We start from the raw sequence: 27150 nt of genomic DNA, 5'->3' as shown, positions 1-27150 counted from the left end.
GCCAGCTGTGCTTGCCAGTATCCCAGCCTCTGCAAGTGTCAGATATTTGTACTCCACACCTTTGCACAAAGGACACTGATAAGGGACATAAGCAGTGCTTCACTCTGTCCCTGATCACCAGGCAACTCTGACTGCTCAGCATCTCTCTCTCTCTCCATGGGCTTTGGATAGACAGAGAAAAACAACTACAAAAGCCTGTGCCCCATAATGTGCCAGCCCATTTCATTACACAGCACTGTGCTCTTGTTAGGGAGGGTTATGTTTCCGTGCTCTCCTCCTCCACGTTTTGTTGCCTTTACTAGTCTGACAGTCCAAGTAATGGCCTTCTTTGATGATAGCTAAAAATAACTCTGGGAAAATAAACAGCCCTGCTCTGATTCCCTTGGAATTTATTGACAGCTTAGCAACTGTGGATCCTTATTTGGAATGAATTAAATCCCTCAATTCTACGTTTGCCAGGACAACGTCATTCATGGCTGTGTGGGTAATTTACTGGTACCTTAAGTCAGACAAATTTCACTCTTAGTAGGCATATTCCTATTTTACTTCTTCCATACTTAGATTTAGATCAGAATAAATATTGTGGTCTCTAATGACAGCATTCTCAGTCTGTTTAATTTTTATTTTTTTTAACGATCTGAGGTTTGTGTGAGATCAGCTTTTAAAATACAAATTTAAATTTATTTGGTGTGGTGTGGATTGGCTTTTTTAGGAAGATGACACCAATTAGGGCTTGGAAGAGTGAGGTTGGAGAGTGTGAAGAATTGGCCAGGTTTGGAAAAAGAGATACAGTTTGGCAGCTTTGGCAGAGTAAGTAAAATATTTCAGACATTTTTACTGATGGCTTGGCTAGGAGGCATGTCTAACAGGGAATGGTAGCCAAAGGGGAATTGATCTCTGTATAGAACTTGGGCTACCTAACCAGTGAACTGTATCTTCCTCTGATGTTAATTTTTCAGGATGAAATGCTGTCCCACTGAAGTCAGTGAAAAATGTTGACCTAGTAGAAATTTTTTTTTCCTTACATATTTGAAAGATCTATAGACGACTGTGATCTAACTTGAGTGTACCTTTGATATTTTACTGTTTCTGTCTAGCTGCTTAGTTTCTGGCTGTGTGTCTTGGACTTCTTGAACCATGCAAAGATTAAATATACTGCTTGGATAGCAAAAGTGCATAGAGAGGACCCTGAATAAAACTGTATGCTATCTTTCTCATCAATAGTGAGAGGCATTTCATCTTCTTTGGAATTCATGCTTCAGTCATATGTAACTAACCCTGATTTTAGTTTAGTGAACCACACACTCACCCATGTAGCTTGTTTCTACCTGGGAGAATCATTACTTATTGATGTTTCCCAGCACTGGGTCTGACAAATGAATAGGAGAGTATTTGGTATCCAGAAATAAAGGCATATATTTCAAACTGGTAATTAAATTTAAAACTTCATTAAATATTTTTAGCAGTTTACTTGTGGACTATTTTTTTTTTTTAGAATGTGTGTTTCCATTCTTTATCCAGATAGTTTTAAAGGAACTATATAAATTCTTGGATTTAATAATCATTAATTACTCATTAATTTTTCAGCCAGTGATTAGGCTTTCTTGATTTTTTTCATATCTGCTAAATAAAAAAAGGCAGGAAACTATGGATTAAATAGTTCCAGCATTTGAATTTAACAGAATTTATGAAATGAATTGATTCTTGGAACATTCTGATTTGCAACTATATCTACTAGTTCCTGGTGTCTCTCCCAGTATTAGTGAACAAAAATAATATGATGCCATAAATACCAAAGGCTCTTGTTTCCTTCAACTAATTATATATATATATGTTAAAAATACAGCTTAAAAATGAAGAAGTCTTAAGTTTGGAGAAGAATAGTGAATGTCTGAGAGAACCTTGGAGTATCTTCTTCCTGGAGCTTGAGATAAAACCCAAGCCCATCAGGTATGCGAAATCTGTGAAACCTAATGGATGTGCGAATTAAAAACGTCTGTGCTACACTGACAAGTTAAAAGGGCTTTAATGACATAAAGGTTTTACTTACATCTTTATAAAGTCTTTCAGTGATGCAGAACTGGAAATGAGGCATTGTGTGGTGTTGAGGTCTTGAGCATCGAAACCCAGGCGTGTCAGTCAGTATTTAATGGCTGTACATTCTCTCTGCTACTCCTCTGCCTCCATTTGTTTACTAAAAAGATTAGATGCTTTTTAGAGATTCTTAACTAAGTTAGAAGCTTTTTTGGCTTTTATCTACACTGTCTCCCAATGATGGTGCCACTCAGTCTACTTCTGTGTAGGCTGAAATCTAATGCTAACAGCTCTCAGATTCAGAACCACTCAGTCCAAGCCTGCAATGCTTGGTGAGGGTGGCAACTCTTGTAAAATAGCCTAATGCTTTCAGGCCAAAAGCATTCTTTTTGCTATGTGATATCATTATTCTGTCATTCCCCCACCCCTTTTTCTGCATTTTCACTAAATATAAATTATCTAACATAGGCTTAGCTATGAGAGGAAAAGATTACATTTTTTAATTTAAAAAAATGTGAGCAAGAAAATGGAATCCTGTTGTCAGATCTCACATCTGTGCCTATTGCATATTATAGTACTGTTTTTGATGATATTCAGTGGTCCTCTGATCAACAAATTTAGTTACAAATATTCTGTAAAGAGAGCTTGAAATCCCACCATTATCTTTTGAATCCATGGCAGGCATTTTTTACCTGCAGGCTGCTTGCTCATGTGAAAGCGAGCACATTTTACATTTAAAAGCACTTCAGCTTTTTGCCTGGAGTGAGTTTCTCTTGCAGCTGGCAAAGTCAGGATGACCTCAAGGCTTTAGGAATAAATATGTTTGCTGTTTTCATTTTACTAAGTATGGAAATTGATAAACATAAAAATTGTCTTCTAAAAAATAAAACAACAAATATGCCCTGAAATGAAAACAACCACAGATTAAAAATAACTTCTAACTGATGCGCCATCTTTATGATATCGTGTAGCATACATAATTTTTTAAAGACCTAATTTATGCTTATAAAACATGGTTGCAAGTCTCCAATTTTTAACTCAGCTTTATTTCTCTGTTTTTTAGAGCTGCATCTATAAGCTAAAGCACTCTGGGGTGGGTATATCCCCCCTCATGGATACATAGCCAGCATTTGTGAGGTTAAGATTTTAATTTGGCCTGTTATGAAGAGGAGCAAGATAAAATTTAACTGTTCAATCAGCAGTGAGTAGGTTTATGTAGTGAAGTTTGATATTTTGTTAGGCAGACACAGTAATCAAATTAGTGTTTTTTCTTGATTTGATTGTGATTGATGGAGGAAATGTCAAAAAATGCAATTAAAGAAGAGAGCCTGTTATATCCTTTAGAACAAGAGGCATAGTGTTAATGTAGTTCATATTTTCTAACAAAAGAGTGTGTAGTATAGATTCCTTGTCTTTAAATTTCCATTAATTTTTTTTGTAGCATCTTTATGGAGTTTTTTATATATTAGGCCATTGATGTAATTGTGTTGCATAAAACTTGTATTTTGTTCAAATATTTTGAGTATGTTGTTTTTGTTTGAATTCATTTTCAGTCTTCCCATCTATTTTTATTTTAAATAATAAATTGTGGTTTGATTTAAACTGTATAATGATTTTAAACTTTCATAAAGATAATTTTGGAAATCTGAGCTGCATGGTAATTCAGTTACTTCTCATATTGATTAGGTGAGTGTGTCTGACTGTTAGAAAGCTGTTTTTCCTCTAAATTCTATTGATTTAGGCAGCATACCCTAGACAGTAGCAGTGGACTCAGTTTAGTGTTGCAACATGCAAAAATTCTCATCTATTATGCCTTTTTAAAATATATTTTACTATTAACCTTTTTTGTATAGAGAAAATAGTTGGATTTTTTTTTTTAATACAAGTCCAAATCATATTCCTTCCTGTCTTCTTGGGTTCAGAAATGGGACTCTTTGAGACAACTGAGTTTCTTTAGGTTCATATAGCTTATCAAAACTAATTTCTAAATATACCACTATCTTCAAAAATATGTTACAGCTAGTGGTCTGAAGTACATTATGCAGTGTCTGTGCTAACATGACTATGCTATCTCAGCAACTGAGCACATTTAGAACTATTTTAGGCATCTTTTTGATCCACTGTCAGAAGAAGATTACTTGCAAAACATTAATGTTACATGTTTAGTTTATCCATATTAAATACGTACCCCAAAAAAAGTAGATTATCTAAAGAAAGGACATAATTCCTTAGTCATTGCTATTGTTTTCAACAAGGGCATAATTATAGATTTCTCAGGTGATTCAAGTTCTGCTGAAATGGACTGCCTCAGTACAACTTCAAACTTCTGCTCATAAATTCATGTTTATGAATTTATGTTTTGTTTTTGTTTGTCTAGTTTACTTTGTTCAGGAAAAGTAGAGACAAGAATATTAATGAAACAAGTATCTCTGTGAACTTAAAGAAATTGTCAGGGAAACAGCCAAATAGATTGTTTAATATTATTTAGTCAGTTAAAAAATATGAATTATCAAAACATTGATGGCCAGGTTTAAGAAGATATTCCTGTGCCTAGATGCATGAATAGGAAAGCAGCATCTGGTTCAGTTCTAGACAGGCACCTGTTTGCATATGACCTTTCTCAGCTTCCACTGTGTCTAGGGATGACCTACTCCATGTCCAGGCTCAAGAGCAAAGCCTTCATCCTAAGACAATGAATTAACACAAGCATGTTCCTGTATCTGCCATCAGGGAGAAGCAAGAACAGAGCAGATTTTTGAGGGGGACAAGCTGAGAGCACCCTGTGCCCTCCCTGAGAGGTGCAAACATGAGAGCATAGATCAGGTATCACGGTCTACTGACAGAGTCCTGTCAGCAGCAAAAGCTGATGGGACCAGAGGCAGGTCTGGAGATGGGCTACGGTGGGAATGTCCACAGTGTGTGCTTTGAGAGGGCTTGGGACACGTGTCCCTGGAATGGCTGGGGCAGGGACTGCAGTAAAATGAGGCTGGGACCCTGTCAGGGGAAACCTTGGTGAGTCAAGTAGGGACACTAAGACCATCGTGTGCCCTCAGGGACCAGATTTGTCTGCAAAAAAATAAGGCAGTGCACCACTAACAGTGTGATGGTTGTATTTTTTAAGTGTACATGTTGCGCCAAATTACTTCTTGTTTTTATATCACAACATGTAAATTAAGTTTCTTAGCAAAATTCCCATAAAACTAGCAAGTGTGAAGTACCTGTTTTTGCCCTGCAGTTTAACAACTTGCTAGTCATTCTGAGGCATATATCAAGGTAGAGTTTAGTAGTATCTGTACCTAATCTTCATCTTTTGAACACAAATTATAATGCCAAGTTTTTAAAAGGAGTTGAAAAACAGGTTGTTAGTCCCAGCAGGGTTTTTTTAAGCACTCAAGGTTTTGTAAAAGGGGGGTTCTTTAATGAGCCCTTCTGGCATCTTTGTTTATGTACATAGATTAGATGGATTTAAGAATTTGCTTGAGTAGAATCAGGGAGAGGTCATGAGCTACTTCTGCTGATCTTGTTTCCAAAATAGCCTAAATAACACAGAGAAATTATAAAACTAGAAGCCTAAGTTACCATCTTGTTCAAGTCAAAACAGATATACATCAGAGATTTTAAATAATGGTGATAGATTTGTTTGATGACATTTTTGCTCAGGAGTTGACAGGATAAGTAGACGAATTCTAAACCTTCTTTCAAAATTACACTAAGGTTATAACAATCAATTCATTTGCTTCAAATTTTTTGCACTTCTGGAGAAGTAAATATATATGGAGAATTGTGTTAAAACTGAAAATATTGTACAAGGACCATTAAATTAGGGAGTACAAAAGATTATCTAGGGCTTAATGTCACTATTTTCCTTTCACCTGATAGTGATGAGAAATCCCTAGCATTACTGTCACTGCTTGGATCTCTGTACCTATGACAGTGGTGATCTTTCAGCTTATGCATTTCCATTTCTTATACCTAAATCCATTTTTCATTTTCTTGTACATGAAAGCATAAAGGTTGAGGATTATTGGTGTAGTTCTATTACCATAAAAGTTAAAATTTTACTGATTATGAGCAAATAAGGAAACTCAAGAACCAGTTAAGATCATGAGTGTTTTGCTTTCTCAATGACTTTTTATCATTATTATTCATTCCAATAACATCTATTTTAAAACAATTCCTGTGTATATAAAATTCACAGAGGAAATGTTTTTATTTTACTCTTCTTCACTTTCTTTCTTCAGCTCAGAAGTGTGCCAATTTCAAACTACTAACTAAAGAAACCCAAACATGCACATGCCCAAGCTATGCATTTTTCTTGTGGCTCTTCATTCATTTTACAATTTTATATGCTGATTTCATTTTTACAGTTTTCAGCCTGTAAAAACAATGATATGGAAGTGTTCTTGTTTCCGGGATCACATTTATTTCATAGAATCATAGAGTGGTTTGGTTTGGAAGGGACTTTAGAGATCATCCCTGCCATAGGCAGGGAATCTTCCACTTCCATTTATTTCTGAACTTATTAACTGGAGCAGCAGGTCTTCCACAGGGTACTACTGCAGTGTGGTCACATCAGCAGGACTGTGCAGTTTGCTATTCTCAGCTAGAGTGCTGTGATTGAATTAATGTAAAGATCACACTGAAGGGCTTATATGCTCATTTTCAAGCTAATGCTACATAACAGCAATGATACAATACTTCAGTTAAAGAGAAGGAATCTTCCTGAATCAGATAATATGATGGCTGGGTAGTTTTGTGTGAATAGTCTACTTTTTCTTATTATTGTTACAACAAAGAAAAGAAAAAAAAAAAACTAAAACAAATACTGCTTTCTTAAGGTTAAGTTCTCTTTTATATATATGTGCTCTTCAAGTTTGTAAGATAAAAGTTTGTCCCGTGGTAATTGTACATCTCTAACATGGCTATGACTATTATTTCTAAACATGGGAGAAGATAGCATTAAAGCATTCAATAAGTAGAGAATTTATCCTTCTAGTGTATAGAAAAATACTATCCTTATCAATGTCTTTGATTTAGAAATACCCATTATTGAAAAAGTGTAGTATGAATGACTGTCATTTCACAGAAAAGAGAGAATATCCGTAGTAATGGTTGCAGTTTGCAAGACTGGTGTCTACTCTGATGATATGAAGGTTTACAGTGTAGTGACCTATAAAACTGGCTCCCATCCAACCCTCCTGTTTCACAGTTGCTACTGGACTGTTTGCCTAGCAACATACTTAATGGACCCGTAGGGAATTTAGGCTTACAGCTAAATGAGTGTAGAATGCTGAAGAGAAGGACTGATAGTTTAGGTATAGGAAAAAGGAAGAGAAGAAAGCATTTTGTCTGACAGAATCCTGAAACTGAGTCGTTTTGCACAGAAACAGCTACTTTCACTTGTTTTCCAGATATATATTAAAAAGTTCTTATTGTAAGAGTAGGAAGGTAAGCATCTCTTAATTTTATTATCCTAAAGTCTTTATCTTATTTTTCTTATTTTTTACTTTTATCCACCCTCACCCTCTAAAATTTAATGAAGTCTTGGATGAAGAGAACATTTGAAAGTAAAATGATTGAGACAAAAAAGATTAAAAAACCTGGCAGAAATAAGCAAAGGTATTTCTGTTGATAATGGATGTCCTTGATTCTGTTTGTCAGTCTTTCAAGAAAACTGCTATCTAATAAAGGTTTTCTATGAGCCTGACCACTAAATTAAAAAGGAAGAAAAATGCCTTTAAATGTTTTATGGGGTGTCTTAGGTTATGTCTTAGATACAAATCAAAACAGAAAGCAATTCTCTATATGGGGAGGTAGTACTTTTAGACAGTTGAAATTGAAATTAAGTTTTAGGTCATCTTTTTTCAAAATCTCCTTCCTAGATACAAATCTCAATTTGTTTTTCAAAAGGCATGATCTCTATTTTTTTTTTAAACTTATTAAATGAGAGGTATTGCACCATTTCAAGTGACAGATAGTGGCAGATATTGTTTGGAGGTCATTTGCATTATTTTTTTTCATAATTTATATTTATCAGTAAACTAAGAATAGAACACCTATTTTATTGTGACCTTTTGACACCATATTGTAACATTGAAACATTGAACATTGAAAGATAACATTGAAAGAAAAAAGTTCTCCATATTTTATTCTTTGACTTAAAAAAAATCTATATGCTATAGTTCAACAGTAATTTGGGCTCAGGGACTGGACATGTGTGATTTGTAGGATGTGAGACTAGATTATGGCAGTAATTTAGCGTCACTTTGAAAATCTCTTAGTGCTATTGTAATCATAAAGCTCATTGCATGCAGAAACAACTCAGTTACAGGGCAATATTATTTTATATGCAGTGCTGATAAAACATGTATGTAGTACTTCAAAGTTTTGCTTGGATCTGAAAATGGGCTACTTTCATTAGGCAAGGAGTCAAAAGGCAAACATTCCTACCCCTCTTATATCTTAGTGTCCCTTCTGCAGGTTGTGTTCACTGCCCTCTTTAATAGCTAGATTTCCTTGTGAGGAAGACAGAATGAATAAATGGGGAACCTGAGCAGATTATCCAGATTAGATTATGGATTCTCCAGGTTATTTTTTTTTTCCTTATGGATAGCTGAGAGCTGACTATGATTGAAAAAGGCTTGTCCCTCAAGAATTATTCCCAGCACTTTTGGATCCTGGCTATCGTAAATGTGGAAGTTATGCCTTAGATTTAGCCTGTTTTATTTGCCCCCCTGCACCCTCTCTCCAAAAATTTGCCTTCTTTGTTTGCAATTGATTTGTCTTCACATGAAGCTGGAGTGCATTAGCATTCTGTTGGTATTAGTATTTTAATTACTATTCTTTCAGAAGGGTTACCTAATTTAGTATCAAGAATACACCTGTGTTGAATCTATTTAGCTAAAAAAATACATATATATATATATATATATATTTCTAGAGAAAAAACATTCCCTGCAATAGTAGAATCATACAATCATATTAGTATATTAGTAGGAGACAACCTTTTAGATCATTGAGTCCAGCCATTAACCAAGCGCTGACAAGTTCACCACTAAACCGTGACTCTTAGTGCCACATCCACATGTCTTTTGCATACCCTCAGGGATGGTGACTCTACCACTGTCCTGGGTTCCAATGCTTGACAATCCTTTCAGTAAAGAAATTTTTTTTTAATACTCAATTTAATCCTTTCCTGGTGCTACTTGAGACCACTTCCTCTTGTCCTATCACTTGTTGCTTGGTAGAAGAGACCAATACCCACATCACTGCAACCTCCTCTCAGAGCTGTAATGTCTGTTCTGAGCCTTTTTCCATGCTAAACAACCCTCAGTTGCTGCTCATGAGACTTGAGCTCCAGACTCTTCACCAGTTTTGCTGCCCTTCTCTGGACGTGCTCCAGCACCTCAATGTCTTTCTTGTAGGGAAGGGCCCAGAGCTGGACATAGCACTCAAGATGTGGCCCCACCAGTGCTGAGTAATCCCTGCCCTGGTCCTATACTGGCCACGCTATTCCTGATACAGGCCAGGATGTCACCTGGATGCAGCAGGCTCACGTTCAGCTGCTGGCTCATGCTGGCTGTCAAGCAGAGCTCCCAGATCCTTTTCCATTGGGATGTTTTCCAGCCATCTGCCCCAGTCTATAGTGCTGCGTGGAGTTGTGACACAAGTTCAGGAGCCAGCACTTATTCTACCTCTGTCCTTGGGTCATTGATCCAGCCAGTCCAGATCCCTCTGCAGAGCCTTCCTACTCTCCAGGAGATCAACGCTCCTGCCCAACTTGGTGTCACCTGCAAACTCACTGAGGGAGTGCTTGATAACTTTGTCCAGATCATTGACAAAGGTTGTGTTGTGAGATTCATTATAAAAATACCCACATTAATTATTTTTTAGTTTGATGACCTAAATTAATAAATAAATATTTCCTCTGCTCTTTTTAAAAGTTAGTCAATGCTCTCTAATTTTTTTATATTCTCAGCATCATGAAGTGAAATCCTTTCTTGTTTTCTATAAACAGTGGCAACAAGCAATATACTTTGGAAAAATGTAGACTGAATTCTGAATTTTCTGGTATTTTCAAATGGAAAGAGGACTCCTATCCATGTGCAGAAAAGTATATTAGTGTGACTGACAGTTTAATGTGTCTACATTTGTTTTCTTCAGAACAATATATATATATATTAAAATATCAATTTGTAGGCTGGTATGATACAGAAAGGTTCCATGATTGATGGTCCAAGGTAGTCTGAAGAATTAAAAAATGGACATAAAAAATTCAAAGAAGACATGTGATACAATAAATTCATACATTTTTTAGAGTTGTTTTAGGGAATGCCAAGAGAAGCCTTGTCAAGCTATGAAGTAAATTTGAGTAGTATAGTCTCCACAAGTACCTACAAATCAAATTATCCTGTGATTAATTTCTAGTAAATTTGTATTAAAAAAAAAATAAAATCTGGATTTTGATTCTGTAAGATAGCATCCATTTTAGTGGTTGCATTTATTTATATTTAGGCTAATCTACCCGTACATAATCCCATAAGAAAAATAGGTCATTCATGAAAAGTTTGCAGGAAATTAAGCTAGAAGATTTCTACAATGGTTGAAATTTAGTAGCACATGGAAAGTATTTTTTGCATATTTTGGCTTAATTAAAATGTGACAGCTGTAAACTGAGGTCACCTTTTGCTTCTATAGTTGGTCAGTCTGCTTAGTAATAAAATACTTCATGGAAACAAGTATATTGTTTTCTCACAAGAATTTCACATGTGATTTATTTCCTTCATCAGATGCCTTTTCTCATTTAGCTGTTCTATATAATACAAGATATATATAAATAATTTACAGTTCTAAAATTTATTGCTCTAATCATGACACTGGTGCATGACAATACTGCATCTTATTTTGTATCATAAATTGCTGTGCCCAGGAGTTAGAATAGATGAATAGTGATGGCTTTATGACCACAGCACTAATTTCATGTTACTGTTGCAAACTGTATGAATACAAACATTTCAAATATGTAAAATTATGAAATTTTAAAGATTATGAGAACAGTTCACATGACAAAAAATTAAATAATGCAGATTTTATTATCTCAGAAGAGAGAGTAGATCTAAATTTTTACATTACTTAAAAAAAAAAAAACCAGACTCATTGCTACAGTAAGACTTTCTCAAGATCAAGTGACACCTTAATTATTCCCAAGGAAATGTGACAGGCTCCATTAAAATTGCCTTATTGCTATTGATTTTGTACAGATGGCACTCATATACTGGGATAGTAATTCTAAGACACTAAGATTAGACTGAAGAGATCAGATAAATTAATGAGTAAGGTTGAGAGATCTTTTACTTTGTACAGAAATTGAGTATGTAAATTAATATCTTATAATGTTTGGTCTGTTTAGGAATGACACTACGGAAGAAGAGAAAAAATTTATATGTAATATAAAATTATTTTAATGAGAAAGTATCATGGAAGACAGAACTCCAGAAAAACAGGCAAGGTGAATAGGCAGACTAATGGGATGTAAAAATTCATTAGTAACAGATGAATAAAGAAGTAGTAAGCTGAGTTACTCTAAGAGTTCCTAAGTGAGTTCATTAAATTTATTATTGCCATATAGTCAGGTAAAATGATGAATACAGAGGGAGATTTTCTTGAGAAGAGAGATTTAAAAACTGAAACTATTTCATTTGGCCAGTAGATGAAAAAAAATGTTCTCTGTAGAAGTGTTAAAAAATAATGAATGTTACAGAGAAGGTAATGGAATTGTGCTGGTTGCTGCTTCTGGAAACACAAGAGCAAAGATAGCTCTTGAGTAATTCAAAAGCCACAAAATTCTAAACTCCATAATTAATTAATTATTTTTGTCTTTTCACGTGTGTTCTTAACTTCTGGAATACAGTCCATCACTGATACTAAGGAGAATTACTCAGATACAAAACACTGTCTTTATCTGCTTATTCTTCCTGCCTTTGTTTCTGGGACAAATTCTGTCAAGTTCAGATAAACTGGTAACTGTAAATAAGTGGCCTTTAGCAGACATGTTATGCCTGTGTGGCTCCCTGGTCAAATTGAAGCTGTGTCTGAGTCTGTGTATACTTAACCATACATAGAGGGAATTGATAAATGTACGTTTAATACAGCTTAAATGCCATTCCTTAGAGGAAAGCAAGAACAAATTAAATGTATACTAGGTGGTAAATATAGGGGTGTTTAGCATGTGCTATTTATTAATATAAACTCCTCAGCAGAGCTTTTCTGTAAAAAAGTGATTTAAAATAAAAGATTTTGATTGGATTGGCTAGAAATTCCATTAATTTTCCTTGTTATACAAAAGGTAGTAATTTGATTTCATGGTAAGAATAATGTTTGTGTAGTCATTCTGCAATAAAGTAGTAATTTTGTGAATATAAATAAATTAAGCACATGCTAAAGATACAGAGGGATAATTAAAGCCCATTCCCAGGATAAAAACCAAATATGCCATCTTTTTATATAATTTTGATAATACTAGACACTGGATTTTTTAAGTTTTCCTAAACCTCTATTGTCTTATATAGCCATTGCATGTCACTTTATCAGAACAAGAGAGTAAAGATTGAGGGAGATTTGTAAAATCTCCTGGGCTTGAGACTCATTCTTTTCTAAGTAATATCTTCCTCTGGATTAGTTAATTTTAATTCAAAGCCTGAAAAATGTTCATGAAATTGCTGCTTCAGTTTTTAATGTGTCTGTTGCTCAGCTTCCATATTGACAGCTAAACTGATACCCCTGAATTCATACCTTTGTGGAGTTAAATTTCAGTGAAATAGTTTTCAAAGGCTAATTCCATTTTTGTAGCAACCTTGTAGGTGGTATAGGGTGTAAAGCTTTTTGAGGCATCAATTTTAGGCTAGTAATTAAAGCTGTTATTACTGTAAGCCATGTTACTAACCTTCTCTAATCTAGAAAAAAATATCTCTATTCTTCAATGTAATTACAGTTACTTGATTTCTAATATGGCCATTTTTACCTTTCCTGCTCTTTACCTCTTGCTTGTAGAAAAATCTTCTGACATGCTATGATATTAATATCTTGGGGGGGGAAAAAAAGGTGTTTCATGTTGCTTAACTGACTGTAAATATAAGAGCTATTATTTTTTCAGTGTTAATACTGAATTTAGTGATCCATGTGGAATAAGTACTTGCATATTGCCCAAAATGCTTTTCCAAGCTGCATATAGTTCATAAGATGCTTTTAGCCAGAGTACATCAGTTTTTTGTTGTGTGTGAAATTCACCATTTCCTGATTTTTAGGAATGAAAAATGTATTTAGTAAGGTTTTCCATCGATAGCTCTGCTTGTGCATTTATGTACTCAGAATCTTTTGAACACTTGACTATCTCATGTTGAATATAGTGGTGCTTGATTTCTACTCTGAACAGAAGCTGATGGAGCAAATGATGCAGCCACCACAGCGCTGCAGTTCTGAGTTTATAGACACTTACATGCCTAAGTATATGCTCAACTTTATTCCAGTGTCCAACCTTAAAGTCGGTAACTGATAGATTTAAAAAGTGTGAACATGTCCTTATATATATTAACCTTATCAGCATAATTTAAATGCTGATCTTTGTTGATTTTCTTGTTTTAAATGAAGTAATCAAAGTTGTAACTTCTATTATTTGTAGTAGTTACTGGTTATTATAAGTAACAATAATGTATGCTACAGGAAATATGCATCTGTATTTTTTTTACATGTAATAAGTAGGGAAGAGATTGTGAATGACTCATTCTCCTATGAAATGATCTGGAATCAATCCTTTGGCTTTAAATAAAAGGAAGAAAACAAGTATGAGCTAACTAGTAGCTCATAAAAATTGAGAGAAATATTCAGTGTAACATCTTGAGGCAATTAAAAAAATGACATATCTAGTACACAAAATTTGAATAAGCAGTAGAAAATATGGATCTCTCTCCTGTTTTTAACTAGATACACTATATTGTGTTGCACACAAGGGAAAAATATCCATCTACTTTTTAAAGCAGTAATTCATGCTGAGTGGATATGAGCAGTCATTCAGTGAACAATTGATTTTACAGTATTGTAAACTGGGTTAGAAACTTGGGCATTCATTGCATTGTACAATATTAGAATTTGTATATAAAGTTCACATTAAAGTGGCTGTTTTATTAGGAAAATATTTTAAAAGTGACACTGGACCATCTTAAATGGGGAAGAAGTTCTTTTAGCAGTATCTTCAAATCAGTCGAAGTGTGAAATCAATGTAAGAGCGAAGTATATAGAAAAATAATTTTAAAAAATTACCAAATATTTTGGCTTCCTGTGTTTAAATAAGTTGTTAAGAACTATGAAAAATCTTGAAGAGCTTTGGTATTTCCTTGAGTAATATGAAACATTTAATAAGTACTCTTTTTAATTATTATTTTGACTGTAGTATCCAAGTCTCAAGCTTTCATAGAGTTAAAAAAAGAAAAAATATAGAAGAGTTTCTGTTTGGAGGGAGCTTTAAAAGACATTTAGTTTAACCCCTCTGCAATGAGCAAGAACATCTTCAACTCAATTAGGCTGCTCAGAGCTCTGAGCTTGACCTTGAACATTTCTAGGGAAGAGAAATCCACCACCTCTATGGGCAAGCTGTGCTAGTGTTTCACCAAATTAATTGTAATGAATGATCAACTGAATGCATGTTCAGCATGAAATTACATTAAATAAGTTGAACTTACTGGTCTGACTAGTATGGACCAGGAAGAACCTGAATCTGCAAGAGAATGGAGATTTCCTTGTCACATATCTGATACTTTATTGTGGTATTAAAAAGTAGATTCTGTGGAGGAGACTACAGAAGATTTTGAATAAACATGGACTTAATATTACTTAATTAATATTAATTAAGTTCTTCCATCATTAGCAATTTGACAAAAGGAAGGAAATATTGCTGCTGTAGCATGATTCATTTGTTAGTTTGAGGAACAAGGATTATTGGAGACCTATATGACTCAAGATTTTAAGAAACAGATGCTCTAAATATAATTAAGTCATTGCCTCTCATATTTTCCATTCAGTTTCTGAGGGAAGCTAAGAAAACACCAGCAGTAGGGATAAAGGTAGAGTTTAGGTTGTCTGTAACTGTTTAAAATTTGGCAAGTGCTTTAGGAGAGGATGTCAAGATCATGGGCATCAGCTGTGGATGTAGACTACAGAAGTAGTCAGATTTACTAACCTGGCTTTTTGTGAGAGGAGGATACCAAACTCAAGTCAATGTGTTTAATTACTGTTTTAAATGAAAGAACATAGTAATATCAGAAGGTAAAATGAAAACAGCTGCTTTTAAAAAAAGCTAATTAAGGTGTGGCTGTCCTGAATTGGTTCCTTAGGACATTTTGAACCTGGGTGGTGCTGTCAATTTGGATGATTATTAGGATCTCAAAGGTAGAAGCACAGGTTGTTCACTTCAGTAACAGGCATTTCTTTTGCCTGTGGTCAAAAAGCAAATGATTTCAGTGGTGTACTGTGTTTGAAGTCCTAGAGACAGCTAGTCAAAGTGTTTGTCAGCATACGTCAAATCCAATAAGTCTACCCCTGATCAATTCTTATTGCCTCTGTGGCAATGTTCTGGTGAGAGTTTATTTTGTGCTGTACAGGGGAAAAAATGTGACTATGTTTGCAAAAGTTCTCCAATGACATATTTTTAGTTAGAAACTATTTTTAAACTAGAAAAGCACATATTTATGTATATAGTGATTATTGGATTAAACCAGTCATCTCAGATAGTGTTACTTATAATGCTGTTATTGATAGGATAACCATAGAAATTGTGCTAGAGATGCTGGATCCTATAAACTTCATGTTTCTGGCAGAATTTTTTTTTCCCTTTAGTCTGCTAGAACCAGCTTTGGTGCATTGTAGGACTCAGGGAGTCTCCTGCCCTGATGCCATAAATGAGAGGTTGCTGTGGTTCTGTCTCGCAGGGTCCAGCCAGTGGTGAATCTAAGCATACATCCTGCACAGGCAGAAGCACACACCATGCAGTACACACACTTAATTGACCACACAGATAACACAGAGAGAAAACTGTTTCTGTATCAGCACCAGCATAAGCACACAAACATGAGCAGCATGGATAGACAACTAGTGAGGGCTAGAGTTTGTTATTGCTCGCATTCAGACTCATGCACACCACATCCATATGGATTCTCTACAATCAATTATTCCACCCAGAATTGTGTCTCAGTGTCTTACAGTTACTAGCAATAAGAGCTATGAGTCTCCTAGATCTGCAGTCCTTCTGGAATGTCCCATCCAACAGAGGCTTCAGCCTGGTGTTCTGTAGTAGATTTTGCACACACACACACAGATTAGACAGCATGGTTAGACAGAAAATAGTTGAGAATAGAGTTTAGTAAGGCAGACAGATTGTCATGATCAGGTAAAACATTTTGCCAGGCAAATGTACTGACCAGCCACTGGCATGCATGTGAGTGGCCCCTTTTTTCCTTTTGTTTTCCTTACTTAGAATCATAAAATGTCTCACGTCAGAAGGGATATTTAAAGGTCTCCTTGTTCAATCCCCATGGGAAAGGTTATCTTTCACTAGACTAGGTTGTCCAAAGGACTATCCAACTTCACCTCATTTGCTTCCTTTGATGGAGAATACAGAACTTGTCCAGGCAACATGTTCCACATAACTTATTGAGCCAGGTAAGAGACAGCCGTAGCAGAGGGAGTGTGTTCCTGGGTCTGATGGTCACAGTTGGAGGCTGCCTGGGTGTCAATGATCATGCATTGGTGGATTTGTGGCCCTGAGGGATATGGATCTGGTATACAGAACAGTTAAGCCCCTGAACTTTAGGAAAGCAAAATTCCAGCTCTTCAAGAAGATAGTCAATAGGATCCCCTGGGAGACTGGGACCTCTGGGACAAGGGAGCAGATCTGGCAGATCTTTAAGAAAGTCTTCCATAGAGCACAAGAGGTAGAAATTCCCAGGAGCAACAAGCTGGGCAAGGAAGGCAAAAGCCTGGCGTGGCTGAGTAGGGACCTGCTGGTCAAACCAAAGGCAAAGAAGCAAATCCACCGGCAGTGGGAATGAAGACAGGTAACCCAGGAAGAGCACAGAGGTGAAGGTCACTCATGCAAGGATAGGGTGAGGAAGGCCAAGGAGAAGCTGGAACTGAACAAGGCACACAAAGAATAACAGGAAGGGTTCCTATGGGTATGATAACCAGAAAAGGAAGGTCGAAGAAGGTGTAAACCCCCTAATAAATAACACTGATAAACTGGTAACAACAGGAAGAGAAAGCTAAGGTACTCAACAACTTTTTTGCCTCAGTCTTCAATAACAGCCTCTTTCCATGCTACTGGTGTGGATGGAAATGGGATGGGGACTGGAGAAGCAAAATCCCCCCTGTGTAAGTAAAGATCAGGTCCATGACCACCTGAAGAACCTGAATGTCCATAAGTCTATGGGACCTTATGAGATGCATCCCAGAGTCCTGAGGGAATTGGCAGGTGTAGTTGCAAAGCCACAAAGGATTCTATGATGGTATGGAACAAAACCATACCTCAAAGAAATGAAATTTCATAATAATTGACAGTAAATGGAAGATTTTCTGGTTGATAAGTTTCATGCTTTTTTGGAAGAGAGGTTTGGTTGGCTGGTTAGAGCATGGTACTAGGATATGGGAAGGTCATGGGTTCAATTCCTGCATGCAACATTTGAGTTGGATTTGGTGATCCTTGTGGGTCCCTTCCAACAATATTTTGTCTCTGTAAATTTGAATATTTTTCTCATGTTCATGGATTTATTCAAAACTTTTTACATTTGAGAAAAATATATTCTAGTTATAGCTGGTTACTCATGTCTGTGTTGATAAAAAAAGAAGAAAACACTCATATATTTAGTTTCACCGTCTGCTGCTCTCCATTTATGCAAAATCATGCCATTTAGATATGTTGAAGAGCATCATAATGAAAATGGTAGAGCACAAGAAAAAACATGTGAGAAATTCCTAAGGATTTTGTTCAAAAAAGTAGAGTAAATACATTTGAAAGAAAGTATAGCTACATGTTGGAAGAGTATGGAAATAGCATTAGGAATGCTAATGTCTGCATTAGGAATATATTTTTAAAATTTGGATATTTAAGAGGCCTGAACACCTACTGAAATTGTGGCATCTCTTCAAGAACTCTTGGAATCACTTAAAAAAAAGTGAGAGGATATTCCTGTGTGAAACTTTGGAGTCATTTCAGTTAAAATTTTTTTTTGCTTCTCTGAACAGGTTACATTGTGTGTGTAGTCTCTGGGGATGAAGTTCCTCTGCAGAATGATTCAGGATGATGAAAAGTCACCTATTCAGCCTTATGCTCAATACAGGGTCAATTATGGATCAGATCATATTGCTTATAATTATGTACCATATCTCTTCAACCTATTCCTAAGATTTTTTTTTCCTCATAATTAATTATTTTTCCTATATCTAGTAAAGTCTCCTTCCCCCTAACTTCTGTTTTAGGTTGTTGTTGCTCATTTTCCTGCTGTGCACCTCAGTAATGAGGCTGATTCTGTCTTCTCTGTAGCCACCTCTTAGATATGGGAAGGTTGCTACTTATTCTTCTCAAACCCTCTTTTTTCCCAGGCTGAACAAGCCTAGCTGCCTCTGAATTTCTTCTTAGGAGTAGAGATGTGGCTCTTGACATCTTGGGAACATCCTGCTAAGCTTGCTACAGTTGATCAATATCTCACATGGTGCTGGGCAAGTAAGGATCCAAAATTAGATGCAGTATTACAGAGGTAGTCTAACATGTGCTGGAGGAAGGGTCATTCTTTTGTTCAGTGTTCTATTAGTTTCATGTTAATACAGCCCAGTATCCTGTTTGCCATCTGTGCTTAGGAGCCTCAGGTCATTTTCAGCAGAGCTGCTGTCCAGTGAGGCAGTCAGAGGTTGGTACTCATTTAGGTGGTTGTCCACGCTAGGACTTTACACGTGTCCTTGATGAATTTCACATCAGCCTGTTGGCCTGATTTTCCAGCATTTTTAGATTCCTCTAAAGAGCAGCCCTGTGGTTAAATGTATTGACTGCACTCTCCAAATTAGTATTATCAGATTGATAAGGATTTAGTCTCCTCCTCCAGGTCATTAAGCAAGTTAAATCCCAGAGTAGAACCCTGAGGAACACCAGTACAAATCATTGACCTCTACCCCTTGAGTGTGGAGTGATGTTGTCCATACTGCCAGTACTGGGTAGTACTGTGTATTTGAGCACCTTTGTGTATACAATCTACGTGTGAGTGATATTCGTGTGCCTTTCTGTCAAACTAATAATGTCCAAATGCACTTGGACCTGAGCTAGAAAGCCCTTGAAGAGCTTCACAGCACTTTATGGATTTCCTAATTCAGATCTCTCCAAATTGCAGAGTAAAGCTGTGGAGAGACAGCTTTACTTGTAGATATATCATCAGAGATTCAGCAAATCAGCTCTGTTTTAGATACAGACACCTAGTTGGCTTATTCAGTCTCTCTTCCATGATTTCATTGATTTTTCGGTTAGTTTGCTAAGAGTTTTAAAATGGGTATTAAAAAATTATTTTAAAAAAACCTAGGTTTCTATTGCTGCATTCTGACTGAATCTTTTGCATCAGTCATTATTTTAGAATATAACTTAAATATATTAACTTGACTTTTATAACTTAATTTTAAACAGGATTATTCTTGTCATCCCTCTTTTCTCCTCTTAAATTAATTGATTTTTGGTTTTTTTTTTTATTTTTTTCCCTCTGCTCTTGGTCTTTTCTTTTTATTCAAGCTTTTAGTCTATGTAACAATGATTGGCTTCTTTTTGGCAGAATACATTTGCTTTCAACATCGTTTAAAACAAACTCCTTCCAGTGTCTTTCATTGTTACCTTTAAATGGATTTTGTAGTTAATCCTTCAGAATTAATTATTTTTAAAGAACTTTGAGGCTTCTGAAAAACAATATTTGATATTGCTTTGGCTCTGGTAATATTTAGAAAAATCACAAACCTTAATTGGTTATTAGTGGCAGTATAATTGATACTGTTAAGCAGCTCCTGGACCTTGAGCTCTCTCTTTAATTAGAGGCAGTACTGTCTCCTTCCCTCTGAGATTTCCTTATGAAAGTATTTTGCTTAATAACACAGGGTTATCAGCTTTCAGTTGTCTTCTGAATGAAACCTCCCAGATGAGACTACCTGTCACTGCCTTCTGCATGTTAGCCAGAATTTCCCAACATGACCTTTGTCATTGCTTAGGCCCTTTTTTTCACTTTCTAATAATACGATTAATATTGTAATTTTTTACTTGACACATGATCATACGTATGAAAATTGTAGTTTGTCTCCTTAGCATTATTTCAAAATAATCTGAAGTATTTTTGAAAAGAAAACAAGAACATGAACAACAGCAAAGAAATTTAAAAAAAGGTAAACCTCTTTTCTGTACTAAGTATCTTTAGCAAAATCAAAGCACGTGGGGATGCTGTCTTCTTTTTCTTCCTCATTTTTGTTAAGTCTTGTCCTAATTTGAAACTTTTATATATAGATTTCGTGATATCTTCAAGCTCACTTGTTTTTCTTGAGTCTTCATCATTAATTTTTCTAAACTTCTGATAATACTGTCACTTCTTATTTAAAATTTGCTTGACTACTGACAAGTCTATTGCTATGTTTTATTTCTGTGTTTCCAGGATGTGCTGTTAGATACAGTGCCTTCACTTGTTCCTTTTCTTTCCTACACCTTTTGCCTATGCTATTTTTCTCCTTCACTGTCTTTAAACCTACTTGTAGCACCTCTGCTCATTCAACTTATTTTTTCTCTTATTTATTGATTTGATCATGTTGCAGACTTGTTCTTTTAGCAGTTTTGGCCCCTTTGGCCACATTTTTACTGCTCTTTTCAGGTTCATTCTAAAGTATTTGTTCCATCTTATGTTACAATTGATTTTAACCATTCACTTATCCCCCTTTGAGTAACTAAAGTTTCTCATTTTTCCTCAGTTTTACCTGTAATACTTACATGGTCTGCACTTTATTTGTTAACAACATACGAAAGTTTCTAATCTACCATTTTTTGTTTTAAGTATTTTTTTCTTTCTTATATTTTGTCAATTTTCTGAGTATTTCTGAGAAAGTTTTCATGCACTTGTTTAAGACAAACTCCTACTGACCATTAGGTCATCAGATTATACATAAAGTTTGTCATTTTAATGTAAATGCTCTAGCAAGAATCATTTAGATTATTTATACACGACCAGTGTGGTGGAATATAAATTTTGGCAAGAGAAAAGTAGAGTTCTTTGCTAGAATGATAAAAAAGAAATGTTGATAATGGAATCACAATGTTGCACGACATTCAAGAACAGAGAATTTTCATGTATAAGATAATTGAAGCAAAAAAAAAAATTCAAAAGGAAGAACTGAAGCCTAAGAAATTCTGTAGGATGATAATTTATAGTTAGAGATGAATAGCAAGAGCAGACTGTAGAAAACCTTTTAGGTCAGGAGGAATAAGAGTCCAAGGTAAACCTATATTGTTTGTAGTATCTTAAAAAGTAATTTAGAATATATTGTATGGCATATTATTTTGTTCGTAGCTAGATAATATCTAGAACATATAGAAAATTTTTTTTCTGGTGTTTAATTTTCTTCACTATCCAGAATTTCTTTGATGGATATTGAATTATTTAATCCTGAAACAGATGCTCTCCACAAAATATTCTATTCTAAGCATTTTAAATAAATAATGTTGTTCATCTTCCATTTTGTTTTAGTTAAAAATATATGTAATGTTTTCAATTAAATGAATAATGAATTGCATTTATATTGTCTTTAGTAGAGCTGTGCAGATGAAAATTCTCGAGGGTTCTCAATCAGGTGGATAGGTTCATCTGGCTGGGCTTTTGCTCATCCAGGGGCATACTTTGTAATGTCCAAACCACCTTAACAGGTTGGAGACTAGTATCTGTTAAATTCAGTGGAAATTGCACACCTAAATGGTTTCACTGTATGAGGAAGTACTGGTGGGCAGTTGTCTGCCTCTCAGTGTGGTAGAGAAACGATTTACAACCCTTTGATAATGAATTTCTGTTTTTTTTTGTTCTAAACCTTTAGTTAATTGCAGAGGTGTTTAATCCTTGGTGTATGTGCTTTGGTGTGATGTGTTTATTGGATATGCTCATAAATTGTTTTATGCTTTTGAAAGACTGGATGAATAATAAGATTATTCTCTTTCTGTTTTCTTTTTTTAATAATCCAGGTATGGCAAAAGCTACAAATAGCTTCAAATTACTCTACCTGTAGTGGACATCCAACATTTTAGTCAGCTTTCCTAAGAAAGGAAGGGGAAGAAAGGGAGCTTTAGTTAGCATAATACTATTAAAGCAGAGCTGACTGCTGAAGTAGATTGAGGAAGAGACTGCAGAGTTTTCAGAGTTGCAATTTTCCTCTGGCTACACTTGAAATTTGCCTTCAAATCCATAGAGCAATTTAGCTTTCTTTTGCTGTTGTTGTTGTTGTTTTTGTTTTTTTCTCCCATTATCATTGATAATTACAAAATGATAACAAATACCATAGAGACGAAGAAGAAGACTACTCTAGAAGTAGTCTAGGAAGTAGGATACTCTGCAAGTAGCCTGGTTCATAGGAGTCTGGGAAAAAGATGAAGTATTAATGAAGTAGAAAATAGTTAAAAAGGAGGGCTGTAATGATGTAATTTTGTGTAAGAGCAAATAGTAGATGATTGCTGAGTGAAGGAATGAAATGTGAAGGGTACGAGCGAGGCTGAATTTCTTGGAAGGTAGAAAAGGAAGTAATTTTTAATTGGACTTCAACAGCCCGAAAGGCAGCAAGGTGAATTGGACGTGATATATTTGTAAGTGTTGTGACATTGGTCTGTACTATTGTGAACTTGTCAAACGAAAAGTCTGGAAGTCCTGGGGACACAGTTCATCCTAGCTTGAGTAAAGAAATCCTTTTACATTTCTGTAGAATAAATGGAATTGGGATAGAGGTGTGCATGTGCTATATATTTTAGGTATTGATGGTTTAAATTGTGCAAGCAAATATTTTAGGAGAAAGCATTATTTAATATTTTGGAATACATTGTGTAACACATGAATATTCAGTATAGCGCTTAGTTTGCTAAAAATGGGCATGCACTTATCATGAATACCTTCAGAGCATTTATGAAATAAATTATGTAAGACTTTAACATCCCATTTTATATTAATTGCTAAGGTAAGATTAATCTAAGAGACTATAATTGATAGTAACAATTTAACTTAATCCTTTTATTAGCTTTATTTTATAAAGAAAAACATAGCTGATTACTTCTAATTTAATGATATTTGGTGCTTTACTATAGTGAGACTAGCTATAAATGGTTGAGGTTTTTTATTTGGCATAGCTATTGGGCATTCTGCATTTAATTAAAAGTGATAATTCTGACTCTATTTGTAGCCCCTTTATATTCCATTTAAATGTCGGAATATTTAGAATAGATGATTTTCATCATCTATTTCTGTGTCCTATGAAATCATCCCACCATTATGTCAAAAGTGTGTTTTAGCTGTCTTTAGAGGACTTCAGACGATAATCCACTTTCTCTCATGATATATTCAGCTGTATGTTAAGTTTAGCTGACATTCATGCTAGAGACAAAAGAAAAAAGAAGTTATAAATATTAACAGCACAAAGTAAAATTTCATACAAAAAAATAGGAATGTATGACAAGATTCTGCCATCAAAAATTATTCCTAACAGCTATCTCAAGGAATCTGACTTGTTTTCACATGCTAAATGACAAAACTGCAAACTCTTTGACCTGTAAAGTCTAGTATATGAATGCTGAAAAGCATTCTTTATGGAATCTAGGTCTGGACTAGAAGAAATGTGTATAGATGAAGACACCAGCACTGCATTTGATGTACTTTTGTAATTCACAAAACATTATGGCTATTTGGAGCACAGTGTGAAATTGTCATCAACATGGATAATGAACAATAGCTACGTAAGGGTGAGGCAGATGGGGTTGTTTTCCACTTATCTATACTGTAGTGTTAAAAATAACATCAGATATTTTAGGATCAGGAATAGGCCATCTGCCCAAATTGTGTGCCCTTCCAGCTTTATCTAACTCCCATATTATTATTTTCATCTGAATGTTGTTGCATTATTTCCGCTTTGTTTCCTTGAGAGAGGCTTTGTATCATTACCTGATCAGCTTCACAACTAGGTTTTTCTCTAAGAATGCCAGGTCTTTCTTTAATAATTTTATTTCTCTATTCAAATATTTTGCCTCCGATACTATATTTCATTGATAATTTTTTTAATAAGTCAGACAACATCTGTCCTTACTGGAAGTGCTGGAAATGATGTGTCAGTCTGGCAACAATAGTAGCAGGAAATAATCAAAGAACCCACAGGGAGTATGGAAGGGAACAGAATTTGCATCAAGGCAAAGAAAAGGGCTTTGGGAGAAAGGGTCTAAAAATAATTGAAGCTAAGAGACAGAAAGATAAGCAAATGAGAGACATTTGTAAAAAGCATTTTTTAGCGGAAAGAGGAATTTAATTTCTTGTTTTCAGCTTTGTCCGAAGGAAGAAATGACTTAATAAAAGATTTGGTTGCTTTGAAGGTACTTCAATGTATCTGGAGCTTTATATCTCTCTGAGAATATTGTAGTTGAGTAGGTAAATGTACAACACTTTTATTTAAAGTTTTTCTTGATTGTTCAAAGTCTTTTAAACATGATGTCCAGTTGGCTTAACCTTCTATCTTTTTTGGTCACCCCAGCTGTAAAAATGAAATAATACTTAGTGTAACTAGAAAAATAACATAACCATAGTCAGTCTCACACCATAGGGTCCGTTTTCATTATTTATTACTAGCTTTACTGTTTGCCTATGCTATTTACAAAGGTTACTTACACATTTTGTCTCAGAATACTGAAGTGCAGCTAATCACAGACAGAATATAGTCTGGTTCTTCATTTTCACACTGCCCTATAATGGAAATGTTGAAGAGGACTCAACTCCTTTAGAATTTTTATTGAAGGAGAAGTGAATAGCTCATGTCTCAGTTTCAAAGCACAGTTCTGACTAGATAGGTTATGATTGTGTATTTTTAACATTCTAATCATGCAAGGCTTGTCAAGTTTCAGTATTGTATTTATCCATATAAATGAGTAATTGCAATTCTCTTGTATAATATCTAACTTCTGTAGTTGTCATATGTGGAAATGAAGTTTGGTGGGTTTTTTTCTTTAATTTTCACAAACTTTGTCATCTAGCTTAATTTTTGTTCTCTGTCATGATTTCATGTTTACTGAATGTTTAGATTATCTTTCTCTTGCTTTGGTAATCCTTCTCTTTTTTTGTTGGAGTTTAGAATTTTCCCCGAGTATCTATGTAGTCTTTTCCTGCGAAAATTGGTTCCAATTATTTCCAATGGTATTAAAGGAAAAGCTATTCAAATTATACATTTAGTATATCAATCATGTGACCTACCAAAACACCAGGTTTGGAAGGTCAACCTGTATTCCAGAAAGATGTGGGGTTTGTTTTTTTTCCTACCTAGCAGGCAATACCAGGAATTTTTTACTCTGGATATCTTTCTAGTCATATGGTTTCTGACTTCTGTAAAATCTGCATGCAATTTTTAATATTTTTCCAAGTATGTTTTTTAATCTTTAGCATGAGGTGAACTTTTTGTCTCTTTTTGGATCTTTTGGGTTTTGTTCAGTGGCTGTCTCCTCTATTCCATTTAGCCATGTCCTTCAAAATATCTTCTGAAGTTTTAATAATGAACTTTTCATACTTACTGTATACTTTCTTCCATGTAAAATTTCTTATCTTGTCAGTGCTACACATCCTTTCTATTCAGTTCAATAATAAGAATTATTTTCTTATATCTGACAGAGTATTGCTTTTCAATTTTTTTTCTCACAGCTCTTCTAGAATTGTCTGATATGTGAACTTATTTTCTGTACTATATAGCAACCTTTTTCAAAAATGTCTCTTCTGGCTTCAGATAAAAAAGAATATCTTATAAGATTGTTGTTGATCATTGTGTTTTACTGGCCAGTACAAGATTATGGGAAGAATCTCAATTTCTATTTTAAGTTATCTTGAGGTCACTACTTCAGGCTACACAAGCAGAATGAGTTTTATTAGAGAATTTTGGAAATGGAAATTTTCTTATAGGATATAAATCAACATATTTTTTCTCCAATCTCTTATCTAGGTTTTATGGGTACTTTTTGGAGTTATGATTTCACAGCATTTTAGCTAAACTAGAAACTGAAATGTTCCTATATAAGATGGCATTTGACTGTGCTAGCTGATGAAATAGTGCAATTTATTTTTTAAATGGCAGCAAATTTTTTAACAAAAATTAAATGTTTAATCTTTTTATGAATAAAACATTATCTTTCAGTCTAGTACGTGATGGAAAAAAGTAATATAAATTAAATAAAAAGTTTATTTTCAGTACTGTATTTTGGGTATTTCCTAGCCAGATATTTCAAATACTTATGTTTGCCTTCTCTCTTTCATTAGTGGTACATTTCAGAATGAGGTTTGCTATCAAATGCCAAAGAAAACTTAATCTATTTCTACTTTGAAATATAATCTATTTTGAATAATCAGTAAATAGTGCTTTTAACTCTTTAATGCATTAAAGCATTTTAATGCATTCCTGAGAGAAAACTATGAAATAAATGGAAACACAGATGTGTAACAATACTTTTCTGTTTCTGAGGAAACTAAATATAATTCCTCATCAGTTTCTACCTCTATTAAAGAGAGTAAACATCCCAATTAATGAAATACATGAAAATTTTAGCCCTATGCCTTGTGCTGAGAAAAACAACCTTCATGTAGATGAGATTATGAAATTTAGCACAACTAAGTAATTTCTATGATTTTTAAGAGATTCTACTTTGCTGAAAAAATTGCTGTTACTTTTTTGTTTTTTGGAATGTTTGTGCAAAAATACAAGTTAATATGTATTATGCTATTAAAGCTTCAAGATGGATTTATTACTTCCTAAGGACTTCAGGCTTATGTAGGATATCTGTAGAAGGAACAGCTG

At 34.7% G+C, this 27150-nt stretch overlaps 1 protein-coding gene across 1 annotated transcript in view; it reads left to right on the top strand.

Annotated features, from left to right (window-relative positions):
• Positions 1-27150, top strand: part of IMMP2L (inner mitochondrial membrane peptidase subunit 2) — a 403902-nt gene that overhangs the window by 135933 nt on the left and 240819 nt on the right. The gene's annotated exons all lie outside the window — the stretch shown is intronic.

This window comes from Pseudopodoces humilis, chromosome 5, assembly GCF_049639895.1.
Source record: "Pseudopodoces humilis isolate 2021_Gansu_Grassland_sample_001 chromosome 5, ASM4963989v1, whole genome shotgun sequence".
Lineage (NCBI taxonomy): Eukaryota > Metazoa > Chordata > Aves > Passeriformes > Paridae > Pseudopodoces > Pseudopodoces humilis.
The sequence above is the reverse complement of the archived record's forward strand: the minus strand, read 5'-3'. Positions and strand labels throughout refer to the sequence as shown.